The sequence below is a fragment of the Sarcophilus harrisii genome, chromosome 2 (assembly GCF_902635505.1).
Source record: "Sarcophilus harrisii chromosome 2, mSarHar1.11, whole genome shotgun sequence".
NCBI lineage: Eukaryota > Metazoa > Chordata > Mammalia > Dasyuromorphia > Dasyuridae > Sarcophilus > Sarcophilus harrisii.
Window position 1 is genome coordinate 482,630,762 of NC_045427.1, and position 22,050 is coordinate 482,652,811.

The following is a 22,050-nucleotide window of genomic DNA, read 5'->3' on the forward strand; positions in this document are numbered from 1 at the left end:
CTGGTCTGTGTCCCACAAGATCTCAGTGTACTTTTCCTTGGACCTCTGGTACTCCAATCTTTGGAATAGTTTAACTTGCATTTCTGTATTCCTTTAAGTCTATATCAATGAAATTGAACCCTACCAGGTCACAACCTAGTATATTCACTCCCTCAATTCCTTTACTCCTAAGAGTGGGAAAGAAAAAAACCCAACAGAAACAAGAGAAATAGCAAAAGCATAAAGCAGTGATAAAGGATCAAGACACCCCCCTTCTCCACCTGAAGGCTTATAGCATTGCCTTCCTCCACACAGCACAACCAGGAAACATAGAAAGGGAAAGATTTTACTGGCTAGTAGCTTCTGAATGTATATTCCATTGTGGCTCAGTGGCTTGTCATAGTTAGCCAACTGAAAACAGTCCTAAGACAATTACAAATTTTCTCAAATAGACAGTCAGGTTGCTTCAATCCACATCATGAAATACTCCTGGAAAGAGATTCACCAAATGTGCATGTTTTTGAGTGAATAAGTCATTTTGACTTTGACACTTATAAATACCTGAATTAATTTTAAAGGATATATAAGGAAAGATATTATATACATCCTGAGAAAGAACTGATAAATACAAATAAGCATAGGAAAAATACAAATATATAATTTTCATATTTTTGTATTACATATATGTGAATATGTACATATACACACATATGTATATATGCATACAGATATATTCATACATATGTATATATATGTGTATACACACACATATATATGCATATATATGTACCTATTTGTGTCTAAAAGTAGCCATCTTTGAGAAGTGGGAAGAAAAAAAGAGAAAAAAGGAATCTACATCATAACTGTATTATATATTTAGAAGGAATAGCAAGTTGTACATATTAGATTTGTAGTTTCATGTACAATCATCTTTTTATTATATTGTTATAGAAATGCTCACTTTATTCCATAAATTAACATTTTTAATTAATAATAAGTAAAATTTTTAATAAAATAGTTTCTTGGGGAAAAAAAGAAAGCATTGGTCAAATCCTACTACCCTTATTGTTGCTCAGTTTTTCAGTCACATCAATACTTAGTGATCCCATGGAACATAGCATACTAATGAAGTCCATGGGTATTCTTGGCAAAGACATTGGAGTGATGTGCCATTTCATTCTCCAGTGGATGAAGACAAACAGGGGTTAAATCCTTCACTCAGAGTCACACAATCAGTAAATGCAGACATTTACTAGGTCTTTCTGAATGAGTTAACACTCCCTAAGCAAGATTATATGTCTTCCCCTTTCCATCCCCAGCTCTTTCTGACTCTAGGCCAGAGCTCTAGTCACTGAATCGTCTGGCCACCTATTATACTTAATAGTCATTTAATACATATTTTTGGTAGATTGACTGATTGAAATTGCAATAAGAATAATCTCTAGCATTTATAGAGTGCTGTGAAGTTTTAAAAGTGTTTTATATATCTCATTTGATTTTCACAACAATTCTGGGACATAGGAACTATTATCCCCATTTTCAGGGGAAGAAACTGAGACTGAGAGAGATTAAATAATTTGCCTGAAGTTAAACAGCTAGTAAGTGTCTAAACTAGGATTTGAATTCAGGTCTTTCTGACTTCAAACTCAGCACTCCATCCATTGCACCATCAATGAACTAGAGAAGTACATGAAAGCATTACTAGTAAATTTATAGAGATCTGGTAAGTGTTAGAGAGTCTTGGAGAGACCTACATGAACTGATGCAAAGTGAAATGAGCAGAATCAGGAGATCAGTATACACTTCATCAACAAGATTATACAATGATCAATTCTAATGGACATGGCTCTTTTCAACAATGAATTGATTGAGGCCAGTTCCAATGATCTTGTATTGAAGAGAGCCATCCATCCCAGAGAGAGGCCTGTGGGAACTGAGCACGAATCACAACATAGCATTTTCACTCTTTTTGTTGTTGTTTGCTTGCATTTTGTTTTCTTTCTCTTTTTTTCTTTTTGATCTGATTTTTCTTGTGCAGCAAGATAATTGTATAAATACGTATGCCTTTATTGGATTTAACATATATTTTAACATGTTTAATATATATTGAATTACTTGCCATCTAGGGGAGGGGATGGGGGAAAGGAGGGGAAAATTTGGAACACAAATATATAATTTACATCATATATATATATATATATATGGAACACAGGATCAGTGATGAAAAATTATCCATGTATATGTTTTGAAAAAAAAAAGCTTTTTAAAAAAAAGAGAGATCTGATAAGTGCCCAGTACACAACAAAAATTAAGTGCTTAAGGAACTCAGAGCAAAGGGAACAAAACCCATTAAACCTCACATAGTACTTTGTACTTTTTTTTTTATTATAACTTTTTACTGACAGAACCCATGCCAGGGTAATTTTTTACAACATTAGTAAGCTCTCCTTTGCACTCACTTCTGTTCCGACTTTTCCCCTCCCTCCCTCCACCCCCTCCCCTAGATGTCAAGCAATCCTATATATGTTAAATATGTCGCAGTATATCCTAGATACAATATATGTGTGCAGATCCAAACAGTTCTCTTGTTGCAGGGGAAGAATTGGATTCAGAAAGTAAAAATAACCTGGGAAGAAAAACAAAAATGCGAACAGTTTACATTCATTTCCTAGAGTTTTTTTCTATGGGTGTAGCTGCTTCTGTCCATCCTTGATCATTTGAAACTGAGTTAGATCTTCTCTTTGTTGAAGAAATCTACTTCCATCAGAATACATCCTCATACAGTATCGTTGTTGAAGTATATAATGATCTCCTGGTTCTGCTCATTTCACTCAGCATCAGTTCATGTAAGTCTCTCCAAGCCTCTCTGTATTCATCCTGCTGGTCATTTCTTACAGAACAATAATATTCCATAATATTCATATACCACAATTTATTCAGCCATTCTCCAATTGATGGGCATCTGCTCAGTTTCCAGTTTCTGGCCACTACAAACAGGGCTGCCATACTTTGTATTTTTTTAATGTATTTATTTTTCAGTCATGTCTGACTCTTTAGGACCCCATTTGGGATTTTCTTGGCAAAGATACTAGAGTGATTTTGCCATTTCCTATCGCAGCTCATTTTACAGATGAGGAAACTGAGGTAAACAGGGTTAAGTGACTTGGCCAGGTCTGTTGAGTGAATGAATAAATGCAGAAATTGGGTTGGAACTTGAGGAATGGGAAGGGTTTGGATAAGAGAAGGAAGGAGGACATTCCATAAGAATTTCCTTAAAAGATGCAGGAGTGAGAATGCACAGGCATCTGGGAGATAGGAAGGAAGGTAAATGGGAAGAGAATTCTGAAAATCATTTAAGCAGCTGATCTGCCTTAGTTTCTACGCCGATCCTCCATCCCAGCAGCCCCTTCTGCCCAAGTGTCATCATAGAGAGCTGTCCTAGCCCAGGGGTCCATATTCAGGCAACACACCAGCTGGGACTGTATGGGGCCAATTGGGCTCCTGTTGATCCTCCCCCTCGGACCTCAGTCAGATCTTCCCTGGCTGGCCCACAGTGACCTGGCCTCGACCTGAAGCGATTAACGTCTCCCTGGGGAAGGGAAGTAATTCAGTCTCTGTGTTTACTTCTCCAGTGTGTGCTTCTGAATCTTTCATCTTGACTGCTGACTGTATCAAAATCCCTGTGGTAATTGGATCAGGTGCACTATTTTCCATGAAGATATTAAATCAGCCCTTCTGCTGGAGTCCACAACGATACATTTCAGAATATAAAGACTCAGTAGATCACATTACCCAAGGTATTTTTCCTCCTTAAAACTTCTCCCCCGCCCTCTTCTTAATCACAACTGCTTCCTATTTGTTGCCAAATAAATTGGGTCGGTTTTCCCTCTTATTAGCTAAAGGAAAAAAGAGAGGGAGACAGGGAGAGGGAGACATGAGACATGAGGGATGAGGGAGAGAGATAGACAGATAGAGGCAGAGACAGCCACAGAGAAGAGACAGAGACAGACACAGACACAGAGACAAAGACAGAGACAGAGAGTCAGAGACAAAGAGACAGAGAGTCAGAGACAGAGACAGAGATAGAAGGAAAAACAGAGAAATAGACAAAGAGAGGGAAGAGAGACAGAGACTCAGAAAGGAGAGACAGACATAGAGACGGGGAGAGGCAGGGCCACTCTCATGGACATGGTATGAGGGAGAGAGAGAAGTAAGGAAAGAAAGAAGGGCAGAAACATGACATCCTGAGGGATAGAAGGGATTCATCTATTACATAAATTACCCAGGCAAGAAGGGAGGGACAAGACCAAGTTATGCGCCATGGTCACCATCCCAAGCCAGCTCTCTTAGAGAAGAGGTACCCGAAATGGGGGTGAGGAGCTATGGACAAGACAGGAATTACCCTTCTGAGGAAAAGCAGAGGTGAGACTCATTAAGTCAGCCCCAAAAACGTGGAGGGAAGCCCTCTTATCAGGAGGGACGGGAGGGGGCATTTCAAAGGGCACCCACTCGTTCAGCAGGGGCACAGCTGGGTACAATGCCTCTCACGTACTGTGACCACTTGGATTCCGCAGCTGCTTGGAAAAAGGAAACAGCTTTGGCCCCTTCTGTTCTCAACATGCCAGCTCTTAAACTTCGGGACAAGAGCCAAGACTCCAGTCGCCATTGTGGTCCAAGGCCTCTCTTTGTTGGTGAGAGATCATGTGTGCATCTGATTTCCACCAAGGGACAAATTTGGTTGGAGCCCCACTCAAGGAAGATGTGAGGAGGAGGAAATGGATAGGAGGTTTTGTGAAGTTATGATTTGCAAGATTTGGCAACCGCTTGAACATGTGAGGTGAGGGAGAATGAGGAGTTAAGCATGAATCAATGTTCTGAACTTGGGACCTGGCTGACAGAAATAAAGAAGCTTATAAAGGGGTGTTGTTTTGAGGGAAGAAGATAATGAGCTCTGTTTTGAACAGGTTTAGGATGAATTGGCAGGGGATGAAAGACAATAGGTTAAGGAAAGGATTGACAGGATCATGCAGCTTAGATGGATGCTCCGTGCCTGTGGCTATTGAGAAGATCAACTAATAGTCTCAGGTGGGCCAAGCCCAGGTTCACCAGCTTTTGGGAGCACTCAATAGGGCAGAGGAGCTAGGGATTAGATGGTCTGGGAAAGCTTCTGTTGTCCTCTCATAAAAATCACAACAATGCCTTTTAAATAAAAATATCATGCAAGATGGTTCTAGTAAGATCCTTAAGCAGAGCCAACCCTGCTACTTCTATCCCCTTAAACTTCTTAATTTTGGGGGTATGGAGAAGGGGTCTTTGCCTAGTGGGTCATTAGACTAGCTGGACTTTAAATTTCTTTCTGCTTTATCATTCTGTAGCCCAACATTCTATTAGGATCCTGTAGCCTCCGACCCAGAGTCTCCAACAGAATAGGGATAGGCCAAATATCTTTAATATCATAGTCATTTCCAGACCCCATGACACAGAATAATCACTGGCAAACCCTTCCCAGAGACATACATAATGCATGGGGACACAAACAGACACACAGAGAAAGTCACCCAGAAATGCCAACTGTCTCTCCCCACCATGATCTACTACAGAGGTAGTTCATCCCTCTCTGCCAACGCAGTTAGCAGTGGGATGGGGCAGCCTGGAATACCAGAACAGAGGTTCAGGCTCCCTTTCCTTTAATCTGCTGCCTTCAGATAATCTCCTTATGGGAGAGGCCGGTGTCCTCCTTAGGACCACTGAAGCCGTTCTTGTCCACAGCTCACTTGGGCTGGTGCCCTCGTCGTGCTCACATGGTCTCTATTCCAGGGTCCTTTCCATCTCAGATTCCAAGGAAATGACCTGTTGTCTTTCACAGAACCAGGGAACTGAAGGTCCAGAACCCACTGCATTCCAAGTAGAATGTAGAACCTCGCTCCGGAACCTAACTTTTTTGGCGGTTGGGACCCGGCTTCTCTTTTCTTCTCCCTAGTCTGGAAAGTAGTAAAGCTGGTTAAGTGCTGTGGGAATCTGGAGGAGGGATGGGTTGGGTGGAACCACAGAGCCTCAGGAGAGTCTAGCCTGGTTTTAGTTGCACCCAGCTCATTTATTTATCTTCTGTAGCATTATGTTTACAGCCCTGGTGGAGTAGGGGGGACTGGAGGCAATTGAATAGGGGACCAGCTTACTTATTATAACTTCATAACGGGCAGTGGCAATTCAGGAGGTACTGATATTTATGGAATAAATACAGTGCGATTTATGGCCATCTCTCTCTCTCTGATGCCCCATCTGATATGCAATTCAATTTCTTTTATTGTCTTTGGTCTTTTGCCATCATAGAGAATACATAAATAAATAAATATATGGGAAAATCAGAGCCAGCAGACTAGGCCGGCCGCTGCCAGTGCGGTGCCTGGGATCCCATATTAGGCTCATCTATCATGGCTTATGAACACAATGTTTGTCACTGGGTTGAAATAGAAGGCGGGAGCTCCGGCCACTTGTGGTTATTTAATGCCCCCCACGGCAGGCCAAGCTGGTGTTCCGGCTGCTGCCCTCGGGCCACATTTGAGGTTGGGTCATTGCATCCTGCTTTCCCTCCCTTCCTCCAAGCCCAGTCCCCTCCCCCCTTGCAGCTGCTCAATTTACTCGCCCCATCACCCACAAGGGAAGCTTCCTGTCCCCTGAAACCAGCTCACATCCCTGTCATTCAGCCTTTTCTGAACTTCCTTGGATGAGTGGGATCTGTCCAGGACATGGTCTTCCCAGGGATGTATTTCTATCTCTGCTCAGAGCTAAACAACCAGAAAATGAATATTCCCCCTTCCTCCCCAACCCCACACCTGAATTGGGCTTGTCATGTGGTCCCCAATAACGGTAGACTTGGAGAGAAGGGGTCACTTGGCCTATGGAGGAGGGAGACGTCTGAGGAGGAAACAGGGCACCAGTCCATCTTAAGACAGATGCATGATTCTTATAGGAATTTTACTCCCCAAGACTAACTCCCTTTCCCATCCCCTCCCATCTTTTCTGCACGGGGTCTAACGCCATCCTCCCTCAACCCTCTCTTCATGTCCCATCATATAACCCTAGCAGCTAAAACTTGGACTCCAATTTGGTCTTGTCTTGTCAGGACTGCTCAGTCAGCAGACAATAACAGACAGGGAAGCCCCCTCCCACCCTAAATATTACCTGAGGAAAGCACATCTCTTAATCCTCCTATTGACTTCCATGGTGTAATGGGCTGGGGGAGGTTTTGTCCCTAAGGGAGGTAGGAGACAGAAGGAAATGTCTCTGGGAAGCAATGACTCCAGCATGGTCCCTGGTCACAACAATCCAGCATTTGTACCTTCCCCCATGACTGGTCCTACTAGGAGGCTGAACAAGGAGCGAATTGATCTTCAGATACTTTGAGAAAAGGCAAAATGATTATTGTTGCCATTATTTTGTAAACAGCATTGCATTCTAGAATATCCCTTCCCCATCTTTCTTTGGTCTTTAGTCACACTAAGAGGCAAAGGTCAGGGAAGATGCTTCCCAGCCTAAGCCCTGTTCTTGGGTGTGGATTCTCCAAAGCTCAGAGTACAGACTGAAAGCTGTGGGGACCAAAGCAGCTTCCCTCCACCCCTCCTTACCCCCCAGCCCTGGGCTCCCTCAGACCCATGATAGCAGCTCTTCCTGCGCTGGCCACTGGGAGGAGGTGTCTTCTCCCCAATGAACAGACCAACTGGTAACTACAACAAAATAACGCCCCATTGAGTATGCAATTCAATTTCTTTTATTGATGTTTTTTCAGGCATATCTGACTCTCTGTGACCCCATTTTTGTGTGTGTGTGTTTTTTCTTTTGGCAAAGATACTGGATTGGTTTGACATTTCCTTCTTCAACTCATTTTACAAAGGGGGAAACTGAGGCAATCAGAGTTAAGTGATTTGTCTCGGATCACACAGCTAGTAAGTGTCTGAGGTCGAATTTGAACTCAGGTCCTTCTGCCTCTAGGGCTGGCATTCTATCCATTGTGCCACCTAGCTGCCGCCAAAAGAAAACAGTAGCTCTCAATTAAAAAGCTCTAGATAGGATCCTGATAGTCAGTCTTCCTGCTCCTACTCATACTCCTAGGGTGATAAAAGTGGAAAAAAGGAGCAATGGTTTTGGAATGTGAGGTTCTGGGTTGGAATCCTGACTCTGTCACTTAAAATCTGTGACTGCTGAGTGAAATGAGCAGGACTAGGAGATCATTATATACTTCAACAACAATACTATATGATGATCAATTCTAATGATCGTGGCCATCTTCAACAACAAGATGAACCAAATCAGTTCCATTTGTTCAATAATGAACCGAACCAGCTACACCCAGCAAAAGAACTCTGGGAAATGAGTGTGAACCACTATATAGAATTTCCAGTCCCTCTGTTTTTGTCCGCCTGCATTTTTTGATTTCCTTCGCAGGTTAATTGTACACTGTTTCAAAGTCTCATTCTTCTTGTGCAGCAAAATAACTGTATGAACATGTATACATATATTGTATTTAACATATACTTTAGAATATTTAACATGTATTGGTCTACCTGCCATCTGGGGGAGGGAGTGGGGGGAAGGAGGAGGAAAATTGGAACAAAAGGTTTCACAAATGTCAATGCTGAAAAATTACCCATGCACGTATCTTGTAAATAAAAAGCTATAATAAAAAAATTTTTAAAAAAATCTGTGTGACTTTGGGAATGTCATTTATAACTTTGGGTCTCAGTTTCCCCATCTTTAAAATGAATGGACTGGACTAGATGGTCCCTGAAGTCTCTTCCAGTTCTAAATCCATAGACCTATCTTATACCATCCTTTCAATAGCTCCACATGCTCTACCAACTGCTTTCTTCCCAACAATACTAAGGTCAATTGTAGAAGTATGAATTTCTGAATATTTACTTATGACTTTCCCTATGCCTGGAATGCCCAACCTTCTACTCTTCTTCCATGTAACAAAGAAAAAACCATTATGTAAAACCATCTGACCCCATTACTTTATCAGCATATACAACATTTTGCATTTCTAGGACCCCAACTCTCAGGAGGTGCCTTTCATGCTCTGTTCTGAGAATAGGATTAATCATGATGATTACTTGAATTTGAGGGTTTTTAAAATGCTTTGGGGGATTTCTTTATATTTTGGTAATTATTGAGTAGATTGCTATTCTGTTTGGGATTTTTTTTGTTTTGTTTTTATTTCTCTTTGCATCAGTTAAGCTCCCTGAAACTCAGTTTCTTTATTTGTAAAATGAAATAGTTGACTAGAAAGCCCCTGAGGTAGGAAATCAAAATTTATTAAGTATCTTCCTACTACATGCCAGGCTTTTTATAATTATCTCATTTGAGTTTCACAAAAATTCTGGGAGAGAGATGCTTTTATTATCTCCATTTTACAATTGAGGAAACTGAGGCAGACACAACTAAGTGACTTGTCCAAGATTACACAGCTAATAAATGAATCAAACTAGATTTGAACTCAAGTTTTCTTATCTCTAAACTCTGTACTCTGAGTCACCTGAGTTCCCTTCCAACTTTCTGTCTTTTTGATCCTGTGATCTAAGTCAAGCTTGCCCAGATTTTTGCAAATTATTCAGTTTCCGTTTTAACAGTACAATGATACTGCATATATTCATATACCATAGTTTTGTCAGACAGCCTTCCCAAGTGATTGGCACCTACTTGGCTTCTAGTTTTTTGCTACCACAAAAGTGCTCCCATTAACATTTTCTAACCTACTTTTAAAGCTCAGTTCAACTGCCATCTCCTCCAAGAAAGTCTTCCCTGAGTCCCACTAGTAAGGCTCTTCCCCCTCAAACCTCATTTAGTATTTTACTGATGCAGTTACATAATGTTGCACATTTTAGGAGACTGTGCTAGTCTGTTTTATTCCTCTACTAGAATGAAAGCTCTGTGCGGGCAGGGACTGTGCCTCTTCTAAATATTATTTTCACCCCACTGCATAGTGTTTTGCACAAAATTCATAGGCTCATAGACTTAGAGCTGGAAAAAAAGTCCTTAGAGTGTTCATGCTTATTGAGTTGAGTTACTAAATGCTAAAGTTAATAGTATTTTACATGTAAAGAAAATGAGACTCAGAAGAGGAATCTTAATCAAGTTTTTTGGCTGGTGTAAGGCAAAATGATGATTATGGCTATGGCATGGCCCTGTGATAGAAATCTCTTGTCTTGAGACTCGGGCAACTTCCAGGGACCTAATTCAAGATGGAACCAAGCTAGGGAGGAAGAACCAAAGACAAACTTTCTCTGGCCAGCCCTTTCCAAATGATCTTAGCTTTAACTCTGAGCTCCTCTGGTAGCACTGCATAGACAGAGATGGTCTATCCCACGTCCATTTGGAACAGGATCATGAGGACCCGGGCATTATCCCTCAGGTTTAGAAACACCGCTGGATATTCTGCCAACACACTGGCTGGTGCTGCAGCTAAAACTTTGCCTCCACAGGTAACATGCTGGGCATTGCATCTCTCCAGCTATGCCAGTCTAACCATTTAATGTATTATGTGGCAATGAGCCCTTGGCTTAATGAGCAATAGCCCAAGTGGAATTGTCCCTTGAATCAAATTAAGATTCCTAATCATGAGTTTCAAGGAGCTCCCCCAATTAACCTAGCTCCCTTCAGTTCTCATTACTTATCACATTTCTCACTACAGTCAGGCAATCCCGCTTACCAATCATTTGAATGTGACTATGATTCTCTGCACATGACAATGATCAGCAAAGGATCTTGACCTCTTAGAGAATTTAAAATTAAATGGAACCTTAGAAAAAGCTCAAGCATGCACAGAACACAGAATGTCAGAGCTGGGACCTTAAACCAGAGGCTGCAGAATCAAAAAGGTAGCTCAGAATCATCTACTTCAACCTCCTCTTACAAAGAAGGGATTGGAGCCTCAGAGATGCCCAGCATGACTTGCGTGAGCTCACCTGGTAAGTTTACATGGGAGAGCCAGGACTAGAACCCAGGCCTCTAAACCATTCTTCCCCCATCTATCCCACCCACCCACACTGCTATCCAGGAGTGTGTATGTGTATATATGTACCAGTGGGTATAGCTGAGACAGCCACTGCTACTTGCCTTTTTTATTTCACCCTATCATGGTCACCCATTGGCCAGTAGAGCCAAGATGGCAGATTTGAGTTAGCAGCCCAAATGAATTTTCTCAACGTCCCCCTTCCAACAACTTTGAAACAGCGCCTCAAAACTAGCTTTAGAGTAGTAGAGCCCACAAAGGGTCAGACTGAGACATTTTCTCAGCCTAAGAAAACTTAGCAGGTCTGTGGGAGAGATCTGTGACACCCATGAGGAGACCTATCGAGAGCACGCACAAATGGTGGCTGCAGCTTTGGGAGCTCTTACCCCAGAGATAGTAAAAAGATAAAATAACTGGCCAGAAAGAGATTGCAGGGGAGCAGTTTTTGTTGCTGGGTACAGCTGGTACTGATTGGCAACTCTATTGTCCATACAGTTCTAGATATTAGTTCCAAGGTAGAGAGGAGCGTTTATGCTTGGTGACAGGGGAAGAAGAATCCTGGTCACAGTATCAGCTAAGGGGATTACTATTGCAGGGGCTGGGGCCTCTTTCAGGGTAAAGGCCAGAGCACAAACCAAGAGAGTAGTGATTGCACCTCTCCCAGGGTGCAGCCCTTTGAAAGCACTGAAAACTTTAGGTCCTCAGAGCTAGCTCTGAAACTAGCAACACAAAAAAATCTAAAGCTTGATACAAAGATCTTGTCACACACACCAAGGCAAGCAGAATCCAACTTTAACATAAAGTTCAGAATAAAGAAATAGGCTGGGGAAATTAACAAACAAGAAAAAGAGAACTTGACCATAAAAAGCTACTACAATGGCAGAGAAGACCAAGGCACAAACTCAAAAGAAGACAACATTGTGAAAATATCTATGAACAAAGCCTCAAAAAAAGCTACAATTTGAACCCAAGCCCAATAAGAATTCCTAGAAGAGTTTTTTAAAAATGAGAGTGATGTAAGAAAATTATGAAAAGACAAAAATTATGAAAACAATTATGAAAATTGTTAAAAAGTGACATAAAACAAATAACATTATTAAAAACAGAATTGACCTAATGATAAAAGAGGCACAAAAGTTCACTGGGGAAAAAAGAACTACTTAGAAAATAAAATAGGCCAAAAAGAAAAAGAGGTACAAAAGCTTGATGAAAAAAAATTAATTCCGTAAAAATAGAAATGAGCAAGTGAAACAATAAAACCAAATCAAAAGGATGAAAAAAAGTGTGAAATAGTTAATTAAAAAAAACTGACCAAGAATATAGACCAAGGAGGGATAATTTGATAATTATTGGACTATAGAAAGCCACAAAAAAAAAGCCTAGATATCATATTTCAAGAAATTATAAAGGAGGAAGGCTCAGGTATGGGGACCATGGAGCCACTACTATCAGCCACCCTGCCTGGCCAGGGCTGCAATAAGTGGGAACCTGAGCTACCCTAATAAGAAGATCTAAAGCAACTCTGAAATATAAATCACCTCACCTTCATCATTTTGGAAAAGATGACAAAAAAGAAAAATGACAAGAACTTTGGGAAAACACGCACATTAATGTACCATTGGTGGAGCTATGGATTGGTCCAGCGAGTATGGATGATAACATTATGCAACCAGACTCAAAAAATCATGAAAGCATCCAAAGCCTTTGATGGCATTTTAAACTAAATTTATTCCCCAAAAAAATAAAAAAGAGGAAAAGGAACCATACGCACAAAATGAATTAAAGCAGCTCTTTCTGTGGTAGCAAAGAACTGGGAACAAAGGGAGTATCCATCAGTTGGGGAACAGTTGAATAAAAATGAGTATGTATGAATCTAACAGAATACTATTTTCCATAAGAAATTAGGAAAGGAATGGATTCAGAGAAACCTATAGAAGACTTATGTAAACTGAAGTAAGCAGAACCAGTAGGTCTATTTATACAATAACAACAACATTATAAAGACATAACTCTGATACACTTAAGAATTCTGATCCCTTGCAATAAACCTGGATTCTAGGGGACTCACAATGAAACATGTAATTCACCTTCTGAAAAAAAGGTGATAGATTCAAGGTATGGCCTGAGATATACATTTTTGGACATAAACAATGTGGGAATTTATTCTGTTTGACTATGATATTTATCACAAGAATTTTGTTTTCTTTTAAATTGGGGTGGGTGAGCAGAAGAGGAAGTAAATGCTTCTTAATTGAAAACCAAATTTAATGTAAAAAAAAGATAACTGGGATCACAAGATTTAGAGATAAATGGAATTTTTTACTCTATTTACAGACAAGGAAAATGAAATTGGGAGAGGATAAAGTAATTTGCTCAAGCCTAAGGGTATAGAAAATTGTAGATTACTAGAGCCATTTGGTCAAAGTAAAAGATCATAATATTATGGTCTAGTTTATGGTCTGGTTTAGTTTGACAGCAATGGACAGAATGCTCCACAGAGGCAGCACAGGGTCTTTCATGAAATTCTGAGAGAGCATCTTTATTGAGGTCATTAGAATTTGATGTTGTGTTAGTCTACCAAAGACTATCTTTTGAAAATGAATTATTTTCTGGTAGTTTTTCTCTTTGAACTTTCAACATTTCAATTCTTATTGCTATCAATGATTCTCATTTTCAGTGTTTTCTAGAAATACATCAAGCTGTCAACTAGTTTGGCAATTACTTGCAACTAAAATAACTAACATTTGCAAATGTTAGGCAATGAAAACTTGTTTTTTTGGGGGGAGGGGAGAAAGATTATAAAAGAAAGCCATTCTTATATCTTATATCCAAAGGGTGAAATAGAATTAGAAAAGAAAAATCTACCTATCTCTGAAAGATGAAAGAGATCCCAAAATGAAAACTCCCAGGAATATTATAGTCAAGTAACAGAGTTCCCAAGCCAAGGAGAAATATTGTAAGCAGATAGAAAGAAACAATTCAAATAAAATGGAGTACAGTCAGTCACACAATAGTTAAATTCTTCCACATTAGAGGAAGAGAGTGCTTAGAATGTGAAATTCTGGAAAACAATGGAACTAGGCTTTGAACCAAGATTAAACCAAGATTAAATTACCCAGCAAAATTGAGTATCCAGAAGGGAAAAAATGGATATTTAATGAAATAGAGAATTTTTGAGCATTCCTAATGAAAATTCCAGAGCTGAATAGAAAGAAAATTTGACCTTCAAATGCAAAACTCAAAAAAAGCATAAAAAGTAAACATGAAGGAGAAATCATAAAGGATTCAATTAGAGTAAACTGCTTATTTTGTGGGAAGATGATAGCCATAAAATTCCTAAGAATTTTATCATTATTAGACCAGTTGAAAAGGAGTTTACATAGACAGAAGACATGGGTGTTAGCCAATTATTTTAGAATAATCTCCAAATAATAATAATGATAAGGATAAGGAGTGAAAAGAGGACTGCACTGGGAGAAAGGGGGAAAGGAGAAGTAAAATAGGGAAATTTTTCTCACATAAAAGAGGCAGGCAAGGAAGAGCTTTTGCAATGGAGAGGGAACTGGAGTGTGGTGGTGCAAGGCAATGCTTGAACTTCACTCATCAGAATTGGTTCTAAGAAGGAAGAAAACACACACACACACACACACACACAGTTATAAATATAAATCTAGCTTACCAAATAGGGAAATGGGAGAGTAAGGAGTTAAGAGAAAGGGGGAGAAGCAATAAATGGAAGGACAAATTAAGGAAGGAAGGCAGGAGGAGGGGCAAGATAAAATAGCGCAGAAAAAATAAACAGAAAAAAATAGGATGGAGAGAAATATAGGTAATCATAACTGAATATGAATGGGATGACCTTACCCACAAAGTGGAAGCAGACAGTAGAATGGATTAGAAACCAGAATCTAGTGATATCTTGTTTAAGAGAGGCACACCTGAAACAGAAAGACATACATTGAGTTAAAATAAATGACTGGATTAGAATCTATACTTTAGCTGACGTTAAAAAAAAAAAGGCAAGGGGGGGCCAATTATGATCCCAAGCACTGCATGAACAATATTTGATTAGCTTATTTTATATTGTCATCGTTGTTATGGTCTGATTTGAAAGACTGTCTTTCAATTATCTATCAATTAATCTACAAACATTGTCTGAACCTATACTATGTGCAAGACCCTCTACTAATGCTTTTTAAGCCTTTAGATAGCTCTGGAAATTGGTGATGAGTATATTTGTTACAAGAGTTAGAAGAGAACCATGGATGTTGGGACATCACTTATTGGGGCCAGAAACAAGGGCTTGAGAAGTGTTTAAGCTCATCTAATCTTCATTAATTGAAAAAATCTTCAGTAACATCATCTCTCAGTGAAAAGAGACTAAAGATAAATTGGTAGTTTTTTCAAAATTCTTTTACATACATCGTTTCATTTGGTCATCACTATGACTCAGGGAAGTAGATGTAAAAGTATCATTATCCCCATTTTATAGATGAAGAAACTAAGGCTCAGGGAAGATCAGCAATACCCACAGTCACACAGCTAATAAATATCAGAAGCAGAATTTTCTGCCTCTGACTCAAAGTCCAAACTCATATGAAATTTAGGAATGTAGATCTAAAGCTAGAAAGGATCCTAGAGGCCACATAATTTAACATCATCATTTTGCAGATGAAAAAAGTTCAATGACTTACTCATAGTCACAGAATTAGTAAGGAAAAATTTGCACCCAGACCTCTTCTGACTCAAAATTCCAACCAGTAAGAAATTTAGTATCATAGAACTAAAACTGAAAAGAATCTCAAACACCACCTTGTTCAATACCATTTTTATGCAGATGAGGAAACTGAAGCAAACAGGATTATGTGTCATATAACTGGTAAGTATCTGAGCTCATATTTGAACTTAGGTTTTCCTGACTCAAGGCCTATTATTTACTGGGCAAGTCATTTAATTTGGTTTAAAGGGAAAATGTACTAGAGAAGGAAATGGCAACTCATTCCAGTATCTTTGCCCAGAAAACCCTAAATGGATCATGAAGAATCAAAAATGACTGAAATATCTGACAAACTATACATCATAAGGTCTGATCACCATATAAAGTTTTGGGGTTCGTGAGATATTCAAGGAGGACTAGCATCTTTGCTGCGAAGATTTGCCAAGCCCTCCTCGGGGCTGCTCATATCCATCTTTGGTGTCCACCTGGCACTCAACTCTCACCTATGCATTAGCCACACTCCGATAAACCATCTCAGCAGATGAGCCAAATCAGTTTGAGGGAAAGTGGATTGGAAGGTGTCTACCCCAAGCATGTAAAGACTTCCCCACATGGAATGGGCAGCTGAGAACAATTTGTTTGAATGTCCATGAAAACAGCTCAAGGAAGCTGTGGAGGGCTTAGAGCTTGAGCATCCTGGGTCACTCACTGCACTCTGGGCCATCAGTACTTTGTCCTGCCACTGGACTTTGATGACTCAGGAAGAGAGAGTGAGGCTGACGAATTTGTGCAATTCTGCCTCATTTAAATCTGATTTACACACAAGTCAAGACATCACAGTTTGATATCATTGGTCCTTTTCAAAAACAAAGGACAAAACAGCAGATGAGGAAGCTGGGACCCAGGGAGATGAGATTTGAACCCAGGAGATGAGATTTGAACCCAGCTCTTCTGACTCCAAGCAGATTCCTTTTTCCACTCTACCATGGTACTGTTCCATCAGGGTCTTCTTGAGATAGGAAAGGGTTGTTATAGACAATGCCATGTCCCAGCAACTGCTTCCAGTGGATTTGGCTAAGAGATACCTAAGGGGAAGGCTGCCTTCTCAGCATAGAAACCAAGGCAGAAAAGTCACATAAAATCAGTGTGATGGTACCATCCTTGGCCACCAGCACCCTGCACTTGGGCCCTTCTCATTTCAAATGACTCATGTAATTCTGTTTCACTCCCATGGTTGGGGGATAAGGAGTAGGAAAGCAGAGGAAATTTTATCATTCTAGTGACCACATTTTTCTACATTTATTTTTCCCCTTGATACTGGCCCGATTTCTTCTTTGCCTTTTTCTTATTCAAGGCCCCTCCATCTGTGTCTCCCTACAACTATTCTTCTCCCTCCTGGGTGTGGTATATTTTTGGCAACCTTACGGTTTTATTTACGAACCCTCAAGTTAAATACGGTGACTGCCCCAACAGGCAGCATAAATATTCGTGGCCTATTCAGAATAGGGTGGTGACGGGCTATTATCCAGCCATAATGTTGCCATCAGAGGGAATTCTAATAGATCCTGAGTAGTCCCAGGCCAAGAATTCTGTTATTCCCTGACATTTGTAAAGTTCACATTTTCAAAATAAAACCACGTGAAGGGGAGAAGCTCACCAATAGATTATGTTCTCATTGTCAGGGTGGGGGCGGGGTTTCTTGCTCCAATCTCTCTGTCCTTGGCTGAGTTATAACCAGGAATGTTTGCTCCTGGAAGAAGTTGGAAAACAAGGTATTATGAGGAGGAGGAATGCTAAATTGAGGCCACCAGGAAAGAAGTCTTTCTTGGGACAAGTTCAACCATGGTCAAAGGCAGGGCCTCAAAGGAAAGAACTCACCCTGTGATGCAGACACCCAGGAAAAGAAAAAGCATGCCCTTAGTCAGTGCTGTCTCTGCCATATACACATTTCAGTGCTGTGAGGCAAAGGCCAGTCGTCCTCCCTTAGTTATGGCTGAGGTCCTAAGCACACAGTGCCCCCATCATTTATAGGACTTGCACAGATTCAAGAGATAAATGAAGAGGGCAATATTTTTTGTTTGGTTTTTGTAGCCTCCAGCTCTGTTTATTTTCTTTTCTTTATTTATTTGCTGGAGCAATTGGGGTTAAGTGACTTGCCCAGGGTCACACAGCTAGGAAGTGTTAAGTGTCTGAGGCGGGATTTGAACTCAGATCCTCCTGACTTCAGGGCTAGTGCTCTACCCACTGCACCACCTAGCAGCCCCAGCTTTGTTTCTTAGAAAGTATATTGCCTCATATGTTTCTTGCCTATTGGCAAAGGGATAGCTCCTTTCTTTAGGTTTATCAAGTTGAGAGCAGACTTGAATGGTAGGTACTAGGTGGAGGAGGGGAAGGGAAAATGAGACACGTTGATCAAGAAAAAGATTCCAGCTCCTGCTTTGTCAGGGGTTCAGTGAGAAGGCAGCCCTGGTAGTAGAAACCACCTAAAGGTGGGGACCCTGCAGGGATTTGTCCTACATGTACAAATACACTCCCACACCCATACACATGTCAATACTCTATGGCATAGCCCTATTTGCATATAATGGCAAAGCCCTCTTTTAACTAACCTTATCCTGCAATGAGTGTCCAGGGACTGGCACAGATAATAAATGTTGAAAAATTTCAAGGGGATAGAATACCATAAAATGGGATGATCAAGGTAAAGAATTTGGGTTTTATCCTATAGACAATTGGAAGCAATGGATAGTTCCTGAATAGTTTAGTCATATTAACATAATTGTGCATCAAAGAGATTAATCTGAAAACCTGTGAATGATGTGTTGCATGGGAAGAGAGAAGAGGTGGAAAGAGCAGTTAAGGACTGAACTAGGATGAAAATAGTGGCAGTAAAGAGGAGGACATGGATTCTGGAGACTTTGTGAAGAAAGAAGAAAGATTTAGTTGTGGGGGAGTAATGGGCGGTTATAGAATTGCAAAAGAACAAACAAAAGAAAGAAAAGGATGTCAAACTTTTTTAAAAAAAGAAAACACGAGTGCAATAAAGTAATCAAGGATTTACTAAATACCTATTAGGCACTGTTCACTGGGGACACAAGTACAAAGAATGAAATAATCCCTATTTATAAGGAGCTTATATCCTAATAGGGGAGAGAAGTACATATATAAAACATATACAGCATAATTATCAGGGGAAAAATACCTGTGGTGAGTATTCTCTGGACTCATTCACCAGGAGCCAGACTGGCTATCTCTGTCCCGTGGAAGTCTAGGGGTGGTAGCTTGAGGATTTTAGGGAGTAGCTCTTCTATATAGCTATTGATGTGGTTCCCCACCACCATTAAAATGTGTTTCCCTGTAAAGTGTCAGTGAGCAACTAGCGACCTAGTTCCATTTAAACTTAAAACATCAACCTTTTACAAAGGCATATTGATTTCAAAGATAAAATAAAAATAAAAATAAAACATCTTCCTCTAATATCTTCTGGGCATTCTTTCCCCTATCCCTACTCAGCCCCACCTTTGAGTAGGCTCAAACTTAGCTTTTTTTCTGCATAATACTGGTCCCACCAAATTCATGTAGAAATTTATCATTGCTTCTAGATGAACCTCGATCTCAGCTATCTCTGATTGGGATCCTGAAAATCACTCCTGAAGGTCAATTCCTTACTCTTCAGGGCATCAATGCTGGCTGGGCTGACTGCAAAATCTTACATGGCCTTAGAATCCCAGATTCCTAAAGATTCACTTGCTTGGCCTTTGAAAAATCAAAAAGTTGGAACATCCCAGATTAATTCCTTCTCCTAAAATGGAAAAAGAAGGCATAGGACCATGTGGCTAAGAGGTGAAGAGAGGAGGAGAAAGTCCAAAGACTCTCTTCTTATAGCATTTTCTGTCCTTGGTGGCAGTTAGGGAGGGATTCAGGGAGCTCTACTAAGATCCAGCTGCTGAACAGAGTAATAGGGGCCTCTGGTCACTAGTGCCTTTTGGAAGTCATCTCTAGTCCTGGTTATAGAATCAATCTGAGAGACATCTCCTTACTATTTATTTAGCAGACTGTAAGGAGTTACAGAATATTTACTATGTTTGAAGATCTTGCCAAAAGTGTCTGAGGCCAGATCGGAAGGTGAGTCTTTCTGATTCCTAGCCCAGTGCTCTATTGTACCACCTAACTACTCCAGCAGTGTTGGTACTACTCTGCTAAATTTAAGATATACTGATATAAAGGGGAATAGGCCAATGAGGGCCCAGCCCTTAGAGCAGGCATGTATTTGCTCTTTGAAGATGGATTATATAAAGTTGGCACAATATTGTCTATCTGCTGTTGGTGGAATTTGTCCTCTGTTCTCAAAAAGGACCAATGGTATCATAAGGGTGATGTATTTCCTTGTGTGTGAATCTGCTGCAATCAACATGGAGATTTAGTGTGCCTGTCTGTGTATCCATAGTGGATACTAGGGAGGAGGGAGAGAATTTCATTCCATTTCAGAGCTGAGCCAGTGTTCTGTAACCATTAGTCTACTTCATGTTGACAAAAATCCTTTAAACTGGTTGCTGAGCTGAAACTAAACTTGCAGACAAAAGTTCCTCCTCATGAGAGGAAAGAAGAGGTAGCTGACGATTGCCTACCTCTCCCACTTGCCTGCCATGAGAGCATAATTTTGTTTTATGTCTCTTAGGCTTATTCTTTTCAGAAAGAAAAGAAAAGGAAGGAAGGAAGGAAGGAAGGAAGGAAGGAAGGAAGGAAGGAAGGAAGGAAGGAAGGAAGGAAGGAAGGAAGGAAGGAAGGAAGGAAGGAAGGAAAGGGCTCCAAGTCTAGGAGGTATCACTCCTATTTGTCTCCTTACATGCAAATTTCTGTACCTTTAAGCTTTAAATTTGAGCCCACTCTCCCTAGGAACCCAATGTATAAAGGAGGGAGAGTATAGCCCTGATCTGATTAATGTTTCTGTACTTTTGTCCTTATATATCTTTTCATTAAATCATTGAATCATTAGATGTCGACTTATTGAAATTATGAAGAACATTATGAAGAAGTTGAATGGAACATACTACAGAACTAGAAAACTTGTTCCCTCCAAGAAACCCCCTAAAACTCTTAGAGGAGAAGGAATCAGCCACTCTTCAGCAGATCCAACCAGTTAGTGTCAGGGAGGGCTGGGAGAAAGAGCCCAGCGGGGATTACTAAAAAGAATCAAACTCATAATAGAGACTCACAGTTTCATATTCAATCTTCTTTTTCTCTCCTTTGTATAGGATGTCTCTTGATGAATGTCAGGTTTGCTATTTTTAAGAAATTGTTTCAACAGGACTCATTGACTGACTGGAAGTGGGTTTTGAAAGAAAGGAATGAATCCAAGAAAGTCCAAGGCTGGATGACAGAGAAAGTAATGGTGTTATTATTGTTAATGGTAGAATGAAAAGAATATTAGGGCAAATTCTGAGAAATGAAGTCAAGTCTTGGACCTCCTACTTATTTGATACATGACTTTAGATAAGTCACTTTGCTTCCCAAGGACTTAGTTTCCTCATTTTTGAAATGAAAGGATTAAAATTCAGGACTTTTAAAACCCTTATTGTGTCATGAGCCTCTTTGGCAGATGGATAAAGTCTATGAACCCATTCTTTTAAAAAACAGTTTGTCATTTTTATTTTTCAAGTTATCTTTTTAAAAATCTTTTCCTACTTCCATACTCTATTCCTTCTCCCATTGAATAAATTTTTAAAAAAAAGAAAAAGAAAAAGAAAATCCTTGTTACTTAACTGCCTAGATTGGCAAATCAAATTTCACATTAGTCATGTTCACAAAGTATGTCTCTTTCTGGAACTTAAGTTCATTGCCTCTCTTTCAGGGAGCAAGTGGCCTTTTCATTCTCATTATTATGGATTTGTGGTTTATCATTGCCTTGATCAGAGTTCTAAAGTTTTTCATTTTTTTATAATATTATCATTGTACAAATTGTTCCCTTATTTCTGTTCACTTTGATCTGTACAAGTTCATAAAGATCTTTCCAGCTTCCTCTGATGTTGTCCATTTCATTATTTCTTATGGCACAATAATATTCCATTACATTCATATGCCACAATTTGTTTAGCTATTCCCCAGTAGGAGGACATGCACTTAGTTTCCAATTTTTGACTACTACAAAAAGAGTTACTATAAATATGTAACAGTGATTATCCTGGCCCTCACTGCCTGGAAGTTATGTATGTTACATTTCACCTTCCCCAAGGTTTTCTGGTACCCTCAAAGATACTTAAGGGTATCTAATCTCTCTGTCATTGGCTCAAGCTTCCCCCCAGTTATGTTCCCACAATTTTAGGGATCCCTTTAACTTCTAGTTAAT